We start from the raw sequence: 18,474 nt of genomic DNA, 5'->3' as shown, positions 1-18,474 counted from the left end.
AGTCTTTGCATTGCAGTAATCAGTTTTTAAAATTATTTCAGCATTTGTACATCCACCACTCTTCCCAGGAATCCACCCTAAGACAGTGATCATTTGTTGTGTGAAGAACAACCTCCTGACAGAAGTTCTAAATATACCTTCCACTAGTTTTAACCTGTCCCCCCTTTGTCCTGTACTTGCATAATTTTCCAGGTTTACCTTTGACCACACCATCTTATATCCCTCTACAAACACACTTCTCAGGTGTTTCCTTTCAATGCTGGTATGGCCAGGTTTCTGAAAACTGTTTTCTAACAGAAGAGTTCAAATTTATGACTCTTATTTGCACTTTCACCAGCACATGAAGTCTCCCTTGTAACCAAAATGGAGGCAATACTGGATCAAAATTCCAGAACTCCCTTTCTAACAGTATTGTGGGGTGTATCTGCATCATGTGCCACAACAGTTCAAAGCAGTGGCTCACCGCCATCTTCTCAAGAGCAATTAAGGATGGGCAACAAATGCTGGCCTAGTCAGCAATGCCCACATCCCGTGAAAGAATCAAAAAATGATCTGACCAAGGAACTCTACAATAAAAAGTCAGTTTTTGACTGTTCAAACTGTTTCTATTGGTTGGTTTCATGGCACAGCTGTTGGTGGGTTTATCTGATGGGCAGTGCCTAGATCAAATCATGGCATGTGGCATAGTGGAAAACAAAAATACCGGTAGGCCGGGAAGGCCCAAAGTTACCCTGGCTGGAGAGATTGTTTGGTGATTGATGGGATGGGATTGACGGGAGGGATGGAAGGAGTGGATGCGATTATAGAATTTATCAAGTGTGGCAGAATTGCGGGGACAATTATTTGATGCAACTTATTACTTAAAAGCTATTCTTGGTGCAAAAAACAATTCACTGTATTCAAATAAAAAATTTATTTCACCTGACAGCTTTTCTAAAATAATACACTGGCATAGATTCTAGACTTGAAAAATGATAACAGTCTATACACCCTCCCAAGTTTCTACTCAGTCTTAACATGATAGGCATGTTACTACACAAATTTAAACTCAAGAAAGGAGCAGTAATAAAGATGCTACAAAACTTAAATCTTAAGCAGGGAATTTGTCATCAAACAAGACTGGTATTACAGATGCTGGTAACTGTGGAAATTATAATAGGCTGATTTCAAGGAAATAAAATATTTATTCCTCAAATAATATTGAGCCCATCAAATGTAAACTTGGCTTTTCAACTCAGGAGAAAACAGCTCTCAATTAGATTTTCATACTCTGACTACAAACAAGTCACAAGGCCATACGCTAGGCAAAATTTCTATGTATATTCCGAAGACTTTTTACACACAGTCTTTATGCAGCTTTTTGCAGAAATTGTGATTCTGTCTTTGCTATAAGAACCAGAAATTCTCCCAAATCACTGTCTGTGTGGAGTTTGTACATTCTCCCCACAACCCAAAGATGTGCAGGTTAGGTGGATTGGCCACACTAAATTGTCCCTTAATTGGGGAAAAAAAAAAATTGGGTACACTAAATTTATATTTTTAAAAAAGAACTGGAAATTCTGTATTTAAAAAAGTACTGTGCCAATAAAGATATTGTGTAGTGTCTCAAATCCAGCTATCCAAAAACCGGTGATATCTGAAATACGGACAATTTTTTAAGCTGCCCTGCGCAAATGTTTATTATTAGATGAGTAAAATAACTTGCCAGCTCTTTGGGTTAGACGTTGCACTGGCACGGTGACTCGCGAACTAGTTATCGGCTTTGTGCACATGTCTTTTCCCATGCACTGAGCTGTCCAAGCGACCCACAACCCAGCCCAGGCTGAACAACCTGCCCCAAACCACCCACACGAAAACCGGCAAGATCTTAAATCCGGCACAGACTCGATTCCAAGGTTGCCGGATTTGAGACACTAATTTGACCACAGATGTTTTGCAGGTCGTTGCTAGCACAAATTAATCATGACTTTATCCTGAATTGAATCATTTGCTTTCATTTCTATAGGCTTTTATGAATGTTGAACGATAAAGCCGCCATGGTCCCAGACGACCACAGGCTGCTTTCTCCTTTAAGGAGGAGAGCTGACTGGTGGTGATTTAACCTGGATGTTGCTCCAGCATTGACAGCCATGCCTTCAAAAGCCTAAGCTCAGGCGAGTGGGAAGGTTGAGAAGGTAGGCCTTCATGAATAACCTCAGCTGGCATGGGAATTGAGCCCACACTGTTGGCCTTGCTCTGCGTCACGAACCAGCTGTTCAGCAAATTGAGCGAACTAAGTTTAGATAAAATCATGGGACAATTGCCTACTTCGGTAACAAAAACAGAAAATGAAGGAAATACTTAGCAGGTCAGGCAGCATCTGTGGGGAGAGAAACAAGAGTTTGGCTTGTTTTTGTGATATACATTCTATGTAATTAGAATTTTAGTCCAACACACAAGAGGTGACCATGTAGCCCATTGAGCTTGTGATAGCTCTTTGGTAAAACCACTAAATTAACCCCAGTCCCACGTTCTTTCCCAATGGATCTAGGATTCTTTTCCCTTCAAGTATCTATCCAATTATTTTCCGAATGCTACAATTGAATCAATTAATGTATTCCAAAACACAGTAACCTCACTGTATTAAAAAAAAGCTTCCTCATATCACTTCTAACACTTCTGATTTTTTAAAATAAGTTTAGAGTACCCAATTATTTTTTCCAATTAAGGGACAATTTAGCGTGGCCAATTCACCTACCCTGCACATCTTTTTGGATTGTGGGGGTGAGACCCACGCAGACACGGGGAGAATATGCAAACCGCACACGAACAGTGACCTGGGACAGGAATGAACCCAGGTCCTTGGCGCCGTAAGGGAGCACTGCTAACCACTGCGTCATCGTGCTGCCCGTTAGCTCTTTTGATTTAAATCCAATTTCGTTCATGCATCTGAATGCCAAAAACATGGAGGAGCTATGTTGCAGAAGGCTAGCAACCATGGGAGGAAAATAGGACACAAGATGCATATTATAGTTCAGCTGAGTTCCCAGTGTGTGGTGAGCTAGCCCAGACATTAGTGCAATATTTCATAATGGAATCGTAAAGAGCAAGCACAAAGTGGAGGCATTTGCTCTGCAAGGAGAGCCAACAGAATTGGTGATTCGTTTATTTCTAATGGTAACATTTCAAAAACTTTCAGTAGATCGTTTTTGTAAGTTACTGATCAGTTGAGGGTGACACCCATGTAGATTTGGTGAAGAGTTGACCATTTAAGAGAAGTGAGTTCATGAGAGACATTGTGTAGGTTAAAAGTGAAATGGCATTCTTTGTGATACTTAGATTGGAATCGCTAATTCAGGCAATACCCTCTCATGAGTTTCATACCATTAGCTAACATCATTTGCAAGGAGAAAAGTTATGATTTCACTCTGTGTAATTGGTATTTTTGAATATGCACATCATGCAAGGACATTTCTAATCTATTAATACCGTCTCAGTGTCTAACAAGTCCTTCGATGATTATCAATGGCTCCCAAATCTTTTTCCTATTTTCTCTTAGCACTACTGGCAAATAGCATTAATTTTTGAAAATTAATTTTTTGAGACACTGCAGCTTGCAACTTCTATTTTATAGCAAAATCACAAATTTGGGCCACATTATCCCCGTTTGAAATCAGGTTGCTCATGTCTTCCTTTCTAAATCAATATGTCCTCTAACAATCCATAATACTATCTCTTGGCCATTTTTTATATTTTATGGCTTTCATCTCTTCCATAAATGAACTGAAGAATTGAAAGAATTATCTTATCACTGTTATACTTTGCCTCCACAACTATATTTTTTTCTCTTGGTTTCTTTGCTTTCCTGACCAACTACTTTCAAAAAGTTGATTATTTCCTGTTTTCCATGTAAATGTTGTAGAGGCCACATTTCTTCATTATTCCATTTTTTATTTGTTTCTTATTCCATTTATATTCCATTTGTTCAGTGAAAGTTTTTAGTTTGATATCTTTAGTTTGTATTGCATTATGCCTATAAAAGTAATCTATTTTTCCAGTACAAAAATATTGTTTAACAACTGCACTCACTAAAGCTGTTTAGATTGCCCCTCTTTTTATTTAATTTAGCTTGATTCCTAGCCTTTGATATTTCTCAACCCCAGATCATACTGAATCTGATCATTCCCTAGTTGCTGTTCTCATCAGGGTACCACAACTTGCCAGAAGTCTTTTGCCATTTAGTGTATGGCACTTGGATCACTGTCTGTGCGGAGTCTGCACATCCTCCCCGTGTCTGCGTGGGTTTCCTCCGGGTGCTCCGGTTTCCTCCCACAGTCCAAAGATGTGCAGGTTAGGTGGATTAGCCATGATAAATTGCCCTTGGTGTTGGGTGGAGGTGTTGAGTTTGGGTAGGGTGCTCTTTCCAAGAACCGGTGCAGACTCAAAGGGCCGAATGGCCTCCTTCTGCACTGTAAATTCAATGATAATCTATGATTAATCTAGGAAAAAGGTTCGGCACAACATCGTGGGCCGAAGGGCCTGTTCTGTGCTGTATTTTCTATGTATGTTGTTTGGGTCATTTACAAATATCAGGTCAAAATGGGCACTGCCTCTGTTAAATTTCCTGATGTACTGTCATGAAGCAGCCATGCATCACATCTACTCACTAAGACTTAAAAACATTTTAGCTTTGTGTTCTATATTTTGCTGATTGAAATTGCCCATTGCACTTCCTGCCCTTGCATCCCTTTCCTAGCTTTTCCCAGAGCAGACTGTCCTCCTTCGTATATTGACTTGTGGTCTGCAGCATAGCCAGAGTATAGCTTTGTTTTTTTTCACATTGGGGGTCTAACTAGAATAGTTCCATTTCCCACAGGATCAACTTTATATATATTCCATATGTCCCAGGCATTAAGGCTAAAGCATCTCTTACTTCAGCACTCTAACTGTGGGCCCTCCCACTAGCAATACAATTTTGCTGAGTGATTCAGGATGAAATCCTGGGAGAAAAAGGCACATAATATCAAGTACAGCACAAGAAACAGCAGTTCAATATAAAGACAGTAACTGTTTGTACTTCTGAAGAATACCAATTATTATTTCTTAAGGTGCAGATCAACTGTATGAAGTGGTACACAAATTGTTTTGGTATTTTACAGCGAGTTGTGAGTTAATGTCTGCAATGTGCATGTAAACAGCAAATTGCGAGCAAACAATTCATTATTATAATACCTTGAGTTACCCTAACAAATTTTGAAAATGAGTGCTTCAAATCTGTTCAGAATTCTAATGAATACTCCCATGAAAATGTCACCAAGCTATTTCACCAGAACAAGAATGGCAGTAAAATACCTCAATGCCCTATGCTTTAGGTATACTAGACAAGTCTTCCTTTTAATAAAATATAAACACAATCAGGCTGCTGCTTTGGCACAGAAACAAGACTTATCAAGACAAGGTATTTTACTGTGTATGTGACTCATACAATATGTTGTTACTGCTAGCATATTTAAATACATTGACAGCTCTTTCACACACCTCAGTAGAAATCTCACAAACAGATACACACTAATGAGGTTGATATGTCTCTAAAAATTCTTCTGTTAGCATTAGTCACAGCACAAAGTGTCAGCTTATAAATAAAAAATCTTTGTCAATGGTGTAGTTTCACATGGTCAGCAATAAAAAGCAAATGGAAAGCTCATTAATGAATCAGAAGGCTTCTGAATATTAACGTTACCTTTGATCTTATTTTCAATAACTATGCTTTTCTATATTTGTTTACCAATTGCTGTAAAATCTGATCGTTTCTCAAAGTTGGAGGTGCTGTTTAACAATAAGTACACCACCTCTTACTAATAACACTCAGGTCCCGAGGTTTACCTAATCTTAACTGTTACCAGCATTCTACATTGAATTTACAAGTTACACAACACACATGTACAATGCATTATTTTTCATCTATTCTGTTCTGACAGATTTCCAACCATCCCAGAATTACTCAAATTATTTTTGTTGTGCATTATTTCACCATTAGCAGTTAGAATAACAGTAAACATAATAAAATCATAAAAGATATACACTGCATAAGTTCTAAATTGAGCCTGCATGATTATGCTAATTTCTTTAATCAATAACCCAACATCTTCCTTTCATCAACCTGAAACATTATGTTTTGCTCTTCACAGGTGTTGCCTGACCTGCAGAATATTTTCAGCATACTGTTTTTATTTCAGATTTCTAGCATCAGCAGTATTTTGCTTTTGATCTACCCTTTCACTGCCGAGCATGTAATAATGGCCTTTATTCTATTACAAAACACTATTGTCTTGGTTTTAAACTGAAAAGCAGAGGGATATACCGTGGGTAGTGTGACATGCTATATTTAGTACAAAAATACAATATCCATTCTGCTCATGTGTGATGCCCTGTCCACACCACATATGATCGTATAATTAATTGATCACACAATATGATCACAAAAGGTAAATTATTTTCCTGCACAAGACAAATAAAATGTGATTGCACTTTAAATCACTTGACAATCTGCAAGAGCAAATTCGCCACAATTCTATTCTTCAGAATTTCAAGGTAACATTTGTGTATTTGAGTATATATTTTAAATAGGAACTATTACTCGTCAGTGTGGTTCAAGATATACTACATCTTCGGTAAAGACTTTGATTTTGTTTTATCCTACATTTGTACTATAATACTCACTGGCATCAAATATGTATGTAACCTAATGCACTAATGCATAACCATCGGATTTTTACTGTGGCAGAATTTCATCTGAAACAGTTATTCACAACAGCAGAGCGTTGTGCAGTCTTTCATTGTAGCACATCAATAACCCAGGGGTGATTGGAACATTTCATTCGGAATAAAATTACTTGTTGCGCAGTCGCCTGCTTCACGTTTACAAGCAGATAGTGGGGCAGGATGAACTGTCGCTGTGACGTCCTCAACCAAAAGTATATATAACAGTTGTCAACAACAACAGGAAAAAAATATACTGCCCAAGGAGCACCGGGAAAACACGCCGGCCCTGCAAACATAAATCGCTGCACAAGAAACTTCGCCTTTGGGTAATATATCTGGCTATATAATACCAAATTTACCCTCCAGTGCCACTTTCTAACACTTTGTTTGGCGGGGGGGGTTCAAACCCCAACCTACAGGACGGGCACACCAAACCGAATTCCAAACAATCCCCTTCCATTTATCGTGCCATTATTTCGGGTGCCCTCGACTGCAAGCATCGCCCACTGGTCGAAAATTCCTACCCCTTTTCAGCGCCATATTATGGCAGCATCTCTCCCAATTGTGCGTTGGGCTCTTTTCTTCGCTCTCTCGAGAACAGCACGCTGTTTATTATCCCTCCCTCCTCCCCGGTACCGCGACTGCCGGTCGGGTGTCCGCGGCGCTGTTTTAATCCTCCCGCTGCCCCTCACTCACTCTGCCGCTCGCTCCCTGTCAAACTCCACACGCCGCCATCTTCCATCGCCGCCGCACAACAACATCCCGCCACGTGACCCGGCCGGGCCAGCCAACCGCGCGCCGGCCCCGCTCCAGACTAAAAATAGCCCTCTTCAGATCAGCGCAGTATGAATAATGCAAGAGCATGTGGCTCAGTGAGGAACAGCAGATGCACTGTATGAATGGGAGAGAGAGAGAGAGGGAGAGAGCGCTGCATGGCTGGGATGGATATGCAACACCCTTATTGCTTAAAAAAAACCGTATTGAGAAAAATCCACGTCAAAAGTCTACATGCATTTTTGTAAAAACGCACGTTATTTTCCATGTGGAGGTCGCACCCCCGTTAAAAAAATAAATTGCAGTTGCGGGCTTCATTTCATTTCCTCCGCCACCCACCTACCCTGGCACTTTTATTTTTAAATAGATTTGCAACCTGCCACACTTATTTGTGCTCATCAATCTCGTTCAATTGCATCCCCCCCCCCCTCCCCCGCCCCCCGCAATGTTGTCTCGAGCTGCCAACCCTGTAAAATCCTGAAATATAGGGCAGCATTTCTCCCCCCGCATATCACCGAAACAGGGAGAAAGGACCTTAACACAATTTAGTGCTTTGTTGACAAGCAAAACGCACTTTTAAATCCGAGCCACATTAAAAGTATTGTTGCAATTTCCCCCCAAAATAACAACGCATCTGAAGGTGCCCGTGCCATCCGCAACATACTATCAGCGTGTTTCGTTTAGCAGGATGGCACCGATGATTATCCTCTTTCACGGATTTCGGTTGTGTGCCTTGACACCTAGGATGTATCTTTTCCGTTTCCAGCCATGAAATAAACCCTACAATTGGAGCTCCACTCACCTCCCGTACAAGAAACTGTCGCCGATTTTTGCTTAAGATGCTGCACGTTATTACATATTATCTTATCAACTGGAATTTCATCGGGCAACAGACCACGCATCTGTCCGATCGTCACTCCTGCATCTGCTTGGTCGGGAGAAGAGGTTCAAATTTTGGGTTGAACGTGTAATTTTAAAAGATGAGAAGTGAATATTTGGCCCATTGAAAATGATTCCTCTTTTCATTAAGACTGCAGTATAATCACACTTTGGTATTCACGTGAAGTGGTTTCAGAACATCAGTGCAAAATGGCAGTATAATTTGAAATTTTTGTCCTAATACATTAGGCTCTTTCAAATACTTCTCACTTTTTAAGTAAATAGGTATTTTTTCCTGACATTGGTTCCAAATAAAGGGGCAAATTAGTGTGGCCAATCCACCTAACCTGCACACAAATAAAGGGTTGTGGGGGTGAAACCCACGGAGCATGGGGAGAATGTGCAAACCCCACATAGACAGTGGCCCAGGGCCGGGATGAACCCAATCTAATGCATTCTTGAATGCTTTGATTTAACCGCCTCCACCACGCTTCCAGGCAGTACATTCCAGACCCGAACCACTCCTGTGAAAAAGTTCTTTCTCACATCACGTTTGCTTCTTTTGCAAATCACTTTAAACCTGTGGCCCCTCCTTCTTGATCGTTTTACGAGTGGGAACAGTTTCTCCCTAGCTGCTCTGACCAGTGGTAACCAAATGGTTAAAATCCTTCACCCCCTAATGATTTTGTGCATTTTTATCAAATCTTCTCTTGGACTGCCTGAGTGATCTGCAACACACCACCATATCAACTAATATTTGAATGTTCAAATGCGATACCACTTTATTCCGAGACCACCAAACTATAATTTCTCTTAACATTTCCTTGTAGCTCATTCCATTCCATTTAGGATCAGTCCTGAGTTTTATGTGCGTTTTCCTATGTCATGCAAAACTCAACGGAATAGCTTAAATGTGGTTTGGCCTAATGCATTTTAGCCTTCCACTGGGGCTTGCCTCAGGTTTGGATTTGTAAAATCTGGCCTGCAGCACAAATTTAAATGGATGTGTCCATTTAAAGATAGGTATCTGCATGATGTTTGTCGGGAGAGGTAGGGTGGCTTGTTTCAACACTTTTAAAGTTTAAATGGATATTAAATATTTGCCAAGACTGGGATAAATAAAGGAATGCCAGTCAAAAAATAACTGAAAAGGAACCAAATGTGGAGGCACAAAATGAATCGGTGGACAGGCAATCTAATGGCGCTGCACCCAACTCTTTACTTGATAGCAGGACAAGTGGACATGGAGTATAAGATAAGGAGGCTTGACGTTTTTGACACCTCAGTGCATTTACCCCAGAGGACAGCAGCGCACCTTGCCTGAGAAGATGCCAGACCTCCTGAACTTGGGCACATGAGGACAATGTAAAATGCCCTGAAATCTTGGGAATACCGCCAGTCAGAAAAAAACCTTTGAACCCAATTGAACTGTTTCCTCCTTGTTAGTGGAGGTGAAGAATTTGTTGCCCCCTACAAACAAGCCTCCTTGATGCATTAAGGGCAGCCAACTAACTGATTGGCACTTGTCGTGTCAATCTTGAAAAGATCATGTGGCATAAAAGTTTAATGTAGTATTAATGGAAATCAGCCTTCAGAAGATGACATGTCTATGTAGCAATCTGTTTTATGAATGGAGACATGAAAAATTGTTCTCTACTGTACACAGGAGTAGCAGCTGAAATAAAGTGGAAATAAGAAACAGTTGGAAAAAAACCTGCATTGCACAAATATGCAGGTGAAAACAAAACAAAGTCAATGCAACAATAAAAATGCTGGTAGAACAATATGAATGAAAGAAATGCAACATTTCCAATCAAAGCTTACAAACAGATTCAAATTTAATAAATTTACTCCGAAAAGACAGATTATTAACACATAGCTACAATTTTATACAGGCAATGCTAACTGGTAAGGAAGTAGCAAAAACTCTACTAAATCTAGTGTGGGGCATACTGACATCATTTTTGAAGCTCCGTAGAGGTTTAAACATAGAACATAGAAAATACAGCACAGAACAGGCCCTTCGGCCCACGATGTTGTGCCGAACCTTTGTCCTAGATTAATCATAGATTATCATTGAATTTACAGTGCAGAAGGAGGCCATTCGGCCCTTTGAGTCTGCACCGGCTCTTGGAAAGAGCACCCTACCCAAACTCAACACCTCCACCCAACACCAAGGGCAATTTGGACATTAAGGGCAATTTATCATTGGCCAATTCACCTAACCCGCACATCTTTGGACTGTGGGAGGAAACCGGAGCACCCGGAGGAAACCCACGCAGACACGGGGAGGACGTGCAGACTCCGCACAGACAATGACCCAAGCCGGAATCGAACCTGGGACCATGGAGCTGTGAAGCAATTGTGCTATGCACAATGCTACCGTGCTGCCCTTAAGAACAAATAAATCTACACTATATCATTTTACCGTAATCCATGTACCTATCCAATAGCTGCTTGAAGGTCCCTCATGTTTCCGACTCAACTACTTCCACAGGCAGTGCATTCCATGCCCCCACTACTCTCTGGGTAAAGAACCTACCTCTGATATCCCTCCTATATCTTCCACCTTTCACCTTAAATTTATGTCCCCTTGTAATGGTGTGTTCCACCCGGGGAAAAAGTCTCTGACTGTCTACTCTATCTATTCCCCTGATCATCTTATAAACCTCTATCAAGTCGCCCCTCATCCTTCTCCGCTCTAATGAGAAAAGGCCTAGCACCCTCAACCTTTCCTCGTAAGACCTACTCTCCATTCCAGGCAACATCCTGGTAAATCTTCTTTGCACCTTTTCCAGAGCTTCCACATCCTTCCTAAAATGAGGCGACCAGAACTGTACACAGTACTCCAAATGTGGCCTTACCAAAGTTTTGTACAGCTGCATCATCACCTCACGGCTCTTAAATTCAATCCCTCTGTTAATGAACGCCAGCACACCATAGGCCTTCTTCACAGCTCTATCCACTTGAGTGGCAACTTTCAAAGATGTATGAACATAGACCCCAAGATCTCTCTGCTCCTCCACATTGCCAAGAACTCTACCGTTAACCCTGTATTCCGCATTCATATTTGTCCTTCCAAAATGGACAACCTCACACTTTTCAGGGTTAAACTCCATCTGCCACTTCTCAGCCCAGCTCTGCATCCTATCTATGTCTCTTTGCAGCCGACAACAGCCCTCCTTACTATCCACAACTCCACCAATCTTTGTATCGTCTGCAAATTTACTGACCCACCCTTCAACTCCCTCATCCAAGTCATTAATGAAAATCACAAACAGCAGAGGACCCAGAACTGATCCCTGCGGTACGCCACTGGTAACTGGGATCCAGGCTGAATATTTGCCATCCACCACCACTCTCTGACTTCTATCGGTTAGCCAGTTTGTTATCCAACTGGCCAAATTTCCCACTATCCCATGCCTCCTTACTTTCTGCATAAGCCTACCATGGGGAACTTTATCAAATGCCTTACTAAAATCCATGTACACTACATCCACTGCTTTACCTTCATCCACATGCTTGGTCACCTCCTCAAAGAATTCAATAAGATTTGTTAGGCAAGACCTACCCCTCACAAATCCGTGCTGACTATCCCTAATCAAGCAGTGTCTTTCCAGATGCTCAGAAATCCTATCCTTCAGTACCCTTTCCATTACTTTGCCTACCACCGAAGTAAGACTAACTGGCCTGTAATTCCCAGGGTTATCCCTAGTTCCTTTTTTGAACAGGGGCACGACATTCGCCACTCTCCAATCCCCTGGTACCACCCCTGTTGACAGTGAGGATGAAAAGATAATTGCCAACGGCTCTGCAATTTCATCTCTTGCTTCCCATAGAATCCTTGGATATATCCCGTCAGGCCCGGGGGACTTGTCTATCCTCAAGTTTTTCAAAATGCCCAACACGTCTTCCTTCCTAACAAGTATTTCCTCGAGCTTACCAATCTGTTTCACACTGTCCTCTCCAACAATATCGCCCCTCTCATTTGTAAATACAGAAGAAAAGTACTCATTCAAGACCTCTCCTATCTCTTCAGACTCAATACACAATCTCCCGCTACTGTCCTTGATTGGACCTACCCTCGCTCTAGTCATTCTCATATTTCTCACATATGTGTAAAAGGCCTTGGGGTTTTCCTTGATCCTACCCGCCAAAGATTGTTCATGCCCTCTCTTAGCTCTCCTAATCCCTTTCTTCAGTTCCCTCCTGGCTATCTTGTATCCCTCCAATGCCCTGTCTGAACCTTGTTTCCTCAGCTTTACATAAGTCACCTTTTTCCTCTTAACAAGACATTCAACCTCTCTTGTCAACCATGGTTCCCTCACTTACATTCAGCATAGCCTCAAAATTGAGTATTTTCTTGACCAATGACCCATGTGTCCAACTTGTGGAGTCTTGCAACGAAAATAATCTATTGTTCTGGTTATAAATCCAAACATTCTGTTATTTTGTTAACTGTTTGGCCATTGAAAGTGAAATGTCTCCTTTTGCTTATAAATCTCCTTTAAAAATCTCTCGGGGTAACTTGCTGACTGTGTAAAATGAATGATATTGGGTCAACCGTGTCTCATCCATCTTATTCAATTTTCCTTAAGGAATATTGGAAGAAGTGCATAATCAACAACCGATCCAATGCCACTTACGGTATCAAAGTTAAAATTACTTCCACCCATGCATCCACCCTATCCCCGTAACCCCACTGAGCCTTTTGCACACAAAGGGGCAATTTAGCATGGCCAATCCATCTAACCTGCACATCTTTAGACTGAGGGAGGAAACCAGAGCACCCGGAAGAAACCCACGCACACACGGGGAGAAAGTGCAAACTCCACACAGACAGCCACCCAAAGCCAGAATTGAACCTGGGTCCCTGGAGCTGTGATGCAACAGTGCAAACCACTGTAACACCCATATCATTCAATATCATTAATTCTATATTTACATTCACCTTTTTCAATCTGTCAATATTAAGTTAAATTTGTCATATGACTGCACAATTACATAACTGATTATTTTTTCTTGTTAAATTCCTATGCTACATCCGCCTATCACTCCATATTTTAAAGTCATCAGCAAATTTGGCCAGTTTCACTTGGTTTTGGTACAACCAGGTAATTTATGTAAATTAGAAAAATAAATGGCTGAGTGTAAACCAGATTTTGTTTTATGCATCCATTATATGCTATTACACATTTGGAATTTACACAATGCAGGTAATTCTGTGTTTTTAATCTTTGTGCAGCAAGCTTGTCTTTTTTGTGCTTGACAATGATATTGATGAAATTCAATGTCAGATCACCGGTTTGCCCCGGGGAGCATGGACGGGGGAGGGGGTTCCGGTTATGGCGGAGAGCGGGGATTGAGAGGATGGGGGATATGTTCATAGAGGGGAACTTTCTGAGTATGAGGGCGTTGGAGGAAAAGTTTGGGTTGGTGAGGGGAAACAAATTCAGGTATCTGCAGGTGCGGGACTTCCTTCGTAAACAGGTGTTAACCTTCCTGCTCCTATCACTAAGGTGGATTCAGGACAGGGTAGTTTCTAGATGGTTGGTAGGAGAAGGGAGCATCTCGGACATTTATAAGGAGCCTATGGGGTCGGAGGAGACGCAGACTGAGGAGCTGAAGCGCAAATGGGAGGAGGAGCTGGGAGGTGAGATAGAGGATGGTCTATGGGCAGACGCATTGAGTAGAATCAACACATCCGCAACGTGTGTCAGACTCAGCCTGATACAATTTAAGGTTGTTCACCGGGCTCACATGACAGTGGCCCGGATGAGCAGATTCTTTGGGGTGGAGGACAGGTGTGCAAAATGTGCGGGAGGACCGGCAAACCATGTCCAAAGCTTAGGGGATTTTGGCAGGGTTTGCGGGCATCTTGTCCACGGTGTTAAAAACAAGGGTGGCGCTGAGTCCACAGGTGGCGATTTTCGGGATGTCAGAAGACCCGGGAATCCAGGAGGAGAAAGAGGCAGACGTTCTGGCCTTTGCTTCCCTGGTAGCCCGGAGACGGATACTATTAGCATGGAGGGACTCAAAGCCCCCAAAGTCGGAGACCTGGCTATCGGTCTTGGCTAGCTTTCTCTGTTTGGAGAATATCAAGCTCGCCTTGAGAGGGTCACTGTTAGGGTTCGCCTGGAGGTGGCAACCGTTCGTCAACTACTTTGCTGGAAATTAATCGTCAGCTGATGGGTGGGGTGGGGGCTAGTAGTTTAGATTACAGTAGGGGGCAATAAGGGTGGGACCTGTATGTGAGGTTTTTCACTATTTTTATGGTTTCATGTATATTGTTTATTTTGTTGTTGTTACTATACCAAAAATACCTCAATAAAAATGTCTATTAGAAAAAAAAAGATGATTAAAGGATCTGATAGTTTAAAAAAAAGTACCCTGGCACTCCTCCTGGCACCCGGGCAGTGTAGCCCCCTGAGAGGGGACTATGGCCATGAAAACGAGGTATTAAGGGTGAAGGGGTTTCATAAAGGCTGGGAAGGTGAAAGGGGGTGTCTTGAAAGAGGGGGGCCCTCAAAAACCCAAAGCAAGGTATCCTCACTTGGGGAGGGGAAACCGATAATACCCAAGCCTGTGGGGGATGGCATTGACCATGGGTAGGGGGTTGTGGGGAACCCTCAAGCTCACTTAGAGACCTCTGCAGAGCTGGTCTCGTCAGGGAGTTCAGCTCTCCATTAATGAAAAAATGTCTGTGGAGAAACTCACCAAGGACCTTAAAAAATAACGAAGGGTGGGTGAATCCAAGCCGATGGGAAACACCCCGCCAAACCCGCCCAAAATGACACTTAGGGCTCGATTCTCCGCAAAGGTTTCTAAGTATGGCAGCGAGCAGGAATGGCCGCAAGCTTCTTGGCACTTGGCCCAGTGAGGCCGGCAACGCTATTCAACATTAATTGGTCCCCTCCAATCCGGCTGATAACGTGGAACGTGAGGGGCTTGAATGGGCCGGTGAAGAGGGCTCGAGTGTTCGCACACCTGAAGGGACTGAAGGCAGACGTGGCTATGATCCACTCGGGACTGGACGCGAAGAATAGAGGGGTGGCAATTTTGGTGGGAAAGCATGTGTCATTTGAGGCCAAGACTATCGTAGTGATAATGGAGGGAGATATGTGATGGTGAGCGGTAGGTTGCAAGGGACGTGGGTGGTGTTGGTAAATGTATACGCCCCGAACTGGGATGATGCTGGATTCATGAAGCGCATGGTGGGGCGCATTCCGGACCTGGAGGTAGGAGGCCTGATAATGGGAGGGGACTTCAATACAGTGCTGGACCCAGCACTGGACCGCACCAGATCAAGGACGGGAAAGAGGCCGGCGACGGCCAAGGTGCTTAGGGGTTTATGGATCAGATGGGGGGAGTGGACCCATGGAGGTTTGCAAGACAGCAGGCCAGGGAATTTTCTTTCTTCTCCCACGTGCACAAAGCCTACTCCCGGATAGATTTTTTTGTTTTGGGCAGGGCGCTCATCCCGAGGGTGGAGGGGATGGAGTATTCGGCCATAGCAGTTTCGGACCATGCCCCTCACTGGGTGGAAATGGGGCTGGGAGAGGAGATGTGACGGCTGGATGTGGGACTGCTGGCAGATGAGGTGATGTGTGGGAAGGTGAGGGGGTGTATCGAAAGGTACTTGGAGGCCAACGACAACGGGGAGGTGCGAGTGGGGGTGGTATGGGAGGCGTTGAAGGCGGTGATCAGGGGAGAGCTAATCTCCATCAGGGCTCATAGGAGAGGACAGAGGGCATGGAAAGGGAGAGGTTAGTGGGGGAGATTTTGAGAGTGGACAGGAGATACGCAGAGGCCCCGGAGGAAAGATTACTTGGGGAAAGACGACGGCTCCAGACGGAGTTTGACCTGTTGACCACGGAGAAGGCGGAGGCACAGTGGAGGAAGGCGCAGGGGGCGACCTACGAGTACGGGGAAAAGACTAGTCGCTGGCACACCAGCTCCGTAAGAGGACGGCAGCGAGGGAAATAGGGGGAATAAAAGATGGAAGGGGAGCCACGGTTCGGAGTGTAACGAAAATAAACGAGGTATTCAAGGCCTTCTATGAATAGCTATACAGATCCCAGCCCCCAGTGAGGGAAGAGGGGATGAGACGATTCCTAGACCAACTGAGGTTCCCGAGGGTGGAGGAGCAAGAGGTGGCTGGTTTGGGGGCACCAATCGGGTTGGAGGAGCTGAGCAAGGGTTTGTGGAGTATGCAGGCGGGGAAGGCCCCGGGGCCGGACGGGTTCCCGGTGGAGTTCTACAGAAAGTACGTAGACCTGTTGGCCCCGCTACTAGTGAGGTCCTTTAACGAAGCAAGAGAGGAGGGGACCCTGCCCCCGACAATGTCAGAAGCGACAATTTCCTTGTTTCTAAAGCGGGACAAGGACCCACTGCAATGTGGATCGTACAGGCCGATCTTGCTCCTCAATGTGGATGCTAAGTTATTGGCAAAAGTGCTGGCCACGAGGATTGAGGACTGTGTCCCGGGGGTGATCCATGAGGACCAGACGGGATTCGTAAAGGGCAGGCAATTAAACACTAATGTGCGGCGGCTCTTAAACGTGATAATGATGCCATCGGAGGAGGGAGAGGCGGAGATAGTGGCAGCTATGGACGCGGAAAAGGCCTTTGACCGAGTAGAGTGGGAGTACCTCTGGGAGGTGCTGCGTAGGTTTGCGTTCGGGGGAGGGTTTATCAGCTGGGTTAAGCTTCTTTACAGAGCCCCGGTGGCGAGTGTAGTGACGAACGGGCGGAGGTCGGAGTACTTTCGGCTGTACCAAGGAACGAGGCAGGGGTGCCCCCTGCCCCCCTGTTGTTTGCATTGGCGATCGAACCCTTGGCCATGTCACTGAGGGAGTCTAATAAATGGAGGGGGGTGGTCTGAGGGGGAGAAGAGCATCGGGTGTCGTTATACGCGGATGACCTGTTGCTGTACGTGGCGAACCCAATGGAGGGGATGGTGGCGGTCATGCAGACTCTAAGGGAGTTTGGGGAGTTTTCGGGCTATAAGCTCAATGTAGGGAAGAGTGAGCTCTTTGTATTACAGGCAGGGGACCAAGAAAGAGGGATAGGGGACCTACCGCTGAGGAGGGCGGCGGGGAGTTTTTGGTATCTGGGGATCCAGATAGCCAGGAGTTGGGGGGCCCTACATAAACTGAATCTGACGAGGTTGGTGGACCAAATGGAGGAGGATTTCAAAAGATGGGACATATTACCGCTCTCGCTGGCGGGTAGAGTGCAGTCGGTCAAAATGGTGGTCCTTCCGAGGTTTTCTGTTTGTGTTTCAGTGCCTTCCTATCGTGATCACCAAAGGCTTTTTTAAGAGAGTAGGTAGGAGCATTATGGGGTTTGTGTGGACGAATAAGCCCCCGAGGGTAAGGAGAGGGTTCCTGGAACGCAGTAGGGACCGAGGAGGGTTGGCGCTGCCAAACCTAGGGAGCTAATACTGGGCAGCAAATGTGGCGATGATCCGCAAGTGGGTTATGGAGGGAGAGGGGGCGGCATGGAAGAGGATGGAGATGGCGTCCTGTAAAGGAACGAGCTTGGGGGCGTTGGTGACGGCACCGCTACCGTTCTCGCCGTCAAAGTATACCACGAGCCCGGTGGTGGCAGCAACGTTAAGGATCTGGGGCCAGTGGAGACGGCACAGGGGTGCAGTGGTACGATCAGGGGTAACCACCGGTTTGTCCCGGGGAAGATGGACGGGGGGTTCCAGGGCTGGCATCGGGCGGGGATTAGAAGAATGGGGGACCTGTTCATTGACGGGACATTTGCGAGCCTAGGGGCACTGGAGGTGAAGTTTGAGTTACCCCCGGGAAATGCTTTTAGATATATGCAGGTGAGGGCTTTTGTGAGGCGACAGGTCAGGGAATTCCCGTTGCTCCCGGCACAAGAAATTCAAGACAGGGTGATCTCGGGTGTCTGGGTCGGGGAGGGCAAGGAGTCGGCAATACACCAAGAGATGAAAGAAGAGGGGGAAGCGCGAGTGGAAGAGTTGAAGGGTAAATGGGAGGAGGAGCTGGGGGAGGAGATTGAGGAAGGTCTGTGGGCTGATGCCCTGGGTAGGGTTAATTCCTCCTC

General features: G+C 44.5%; 1 protein-coding gene across 2 annotated transcripts in view; it reads right to left on the bottom strand.

Annotated features, from left to right (window-relative positions):
- hdac5 (histone deacetylase 5) overlaps positions 1-8,440 on the bottom strand; it is a 438,550-nt gene extending 430,110 nt beyond the window's left edge. The window contains exon 1 of one of the 2 annotated variants that reach the window (XM_072487170.1): positions 8,318-8,440. The gene's annotated coding sequence lies outside the window, so the exon portion shown is untranslated. Of the gene's footprint in view, positions 1-7,437; positions 7,537-8,317 lie in introns of those variants that run through there. The other variant, XM_072487168.1, reaches the window with a different exon arrangement.
- Between the last annotated feature and the right edge of the window lie 10,034 nt (positions 8,441-18,474).

This window comes from Scyliorhinus torazame, chromosome 21 (genome assembly GCF_047496885.1).
Source record: "Scyliorhinus torazame isolate Kashiwa2021f chromosome 21, sScyTor2.1, whole genome shotgun sequence".
NCBI lineage: Eukaryota > Metazoa > Chordata > Chondrichthyes > Carcharhiniformes > Scyliorhinidae > Scyliorhinus > Scyliorhinus torazame.
The sequence above is the reverse complement of the archived record's forward strand: the minus strand, read 5'-3'. Positions and strand labels throughout refer to the sequence as shown.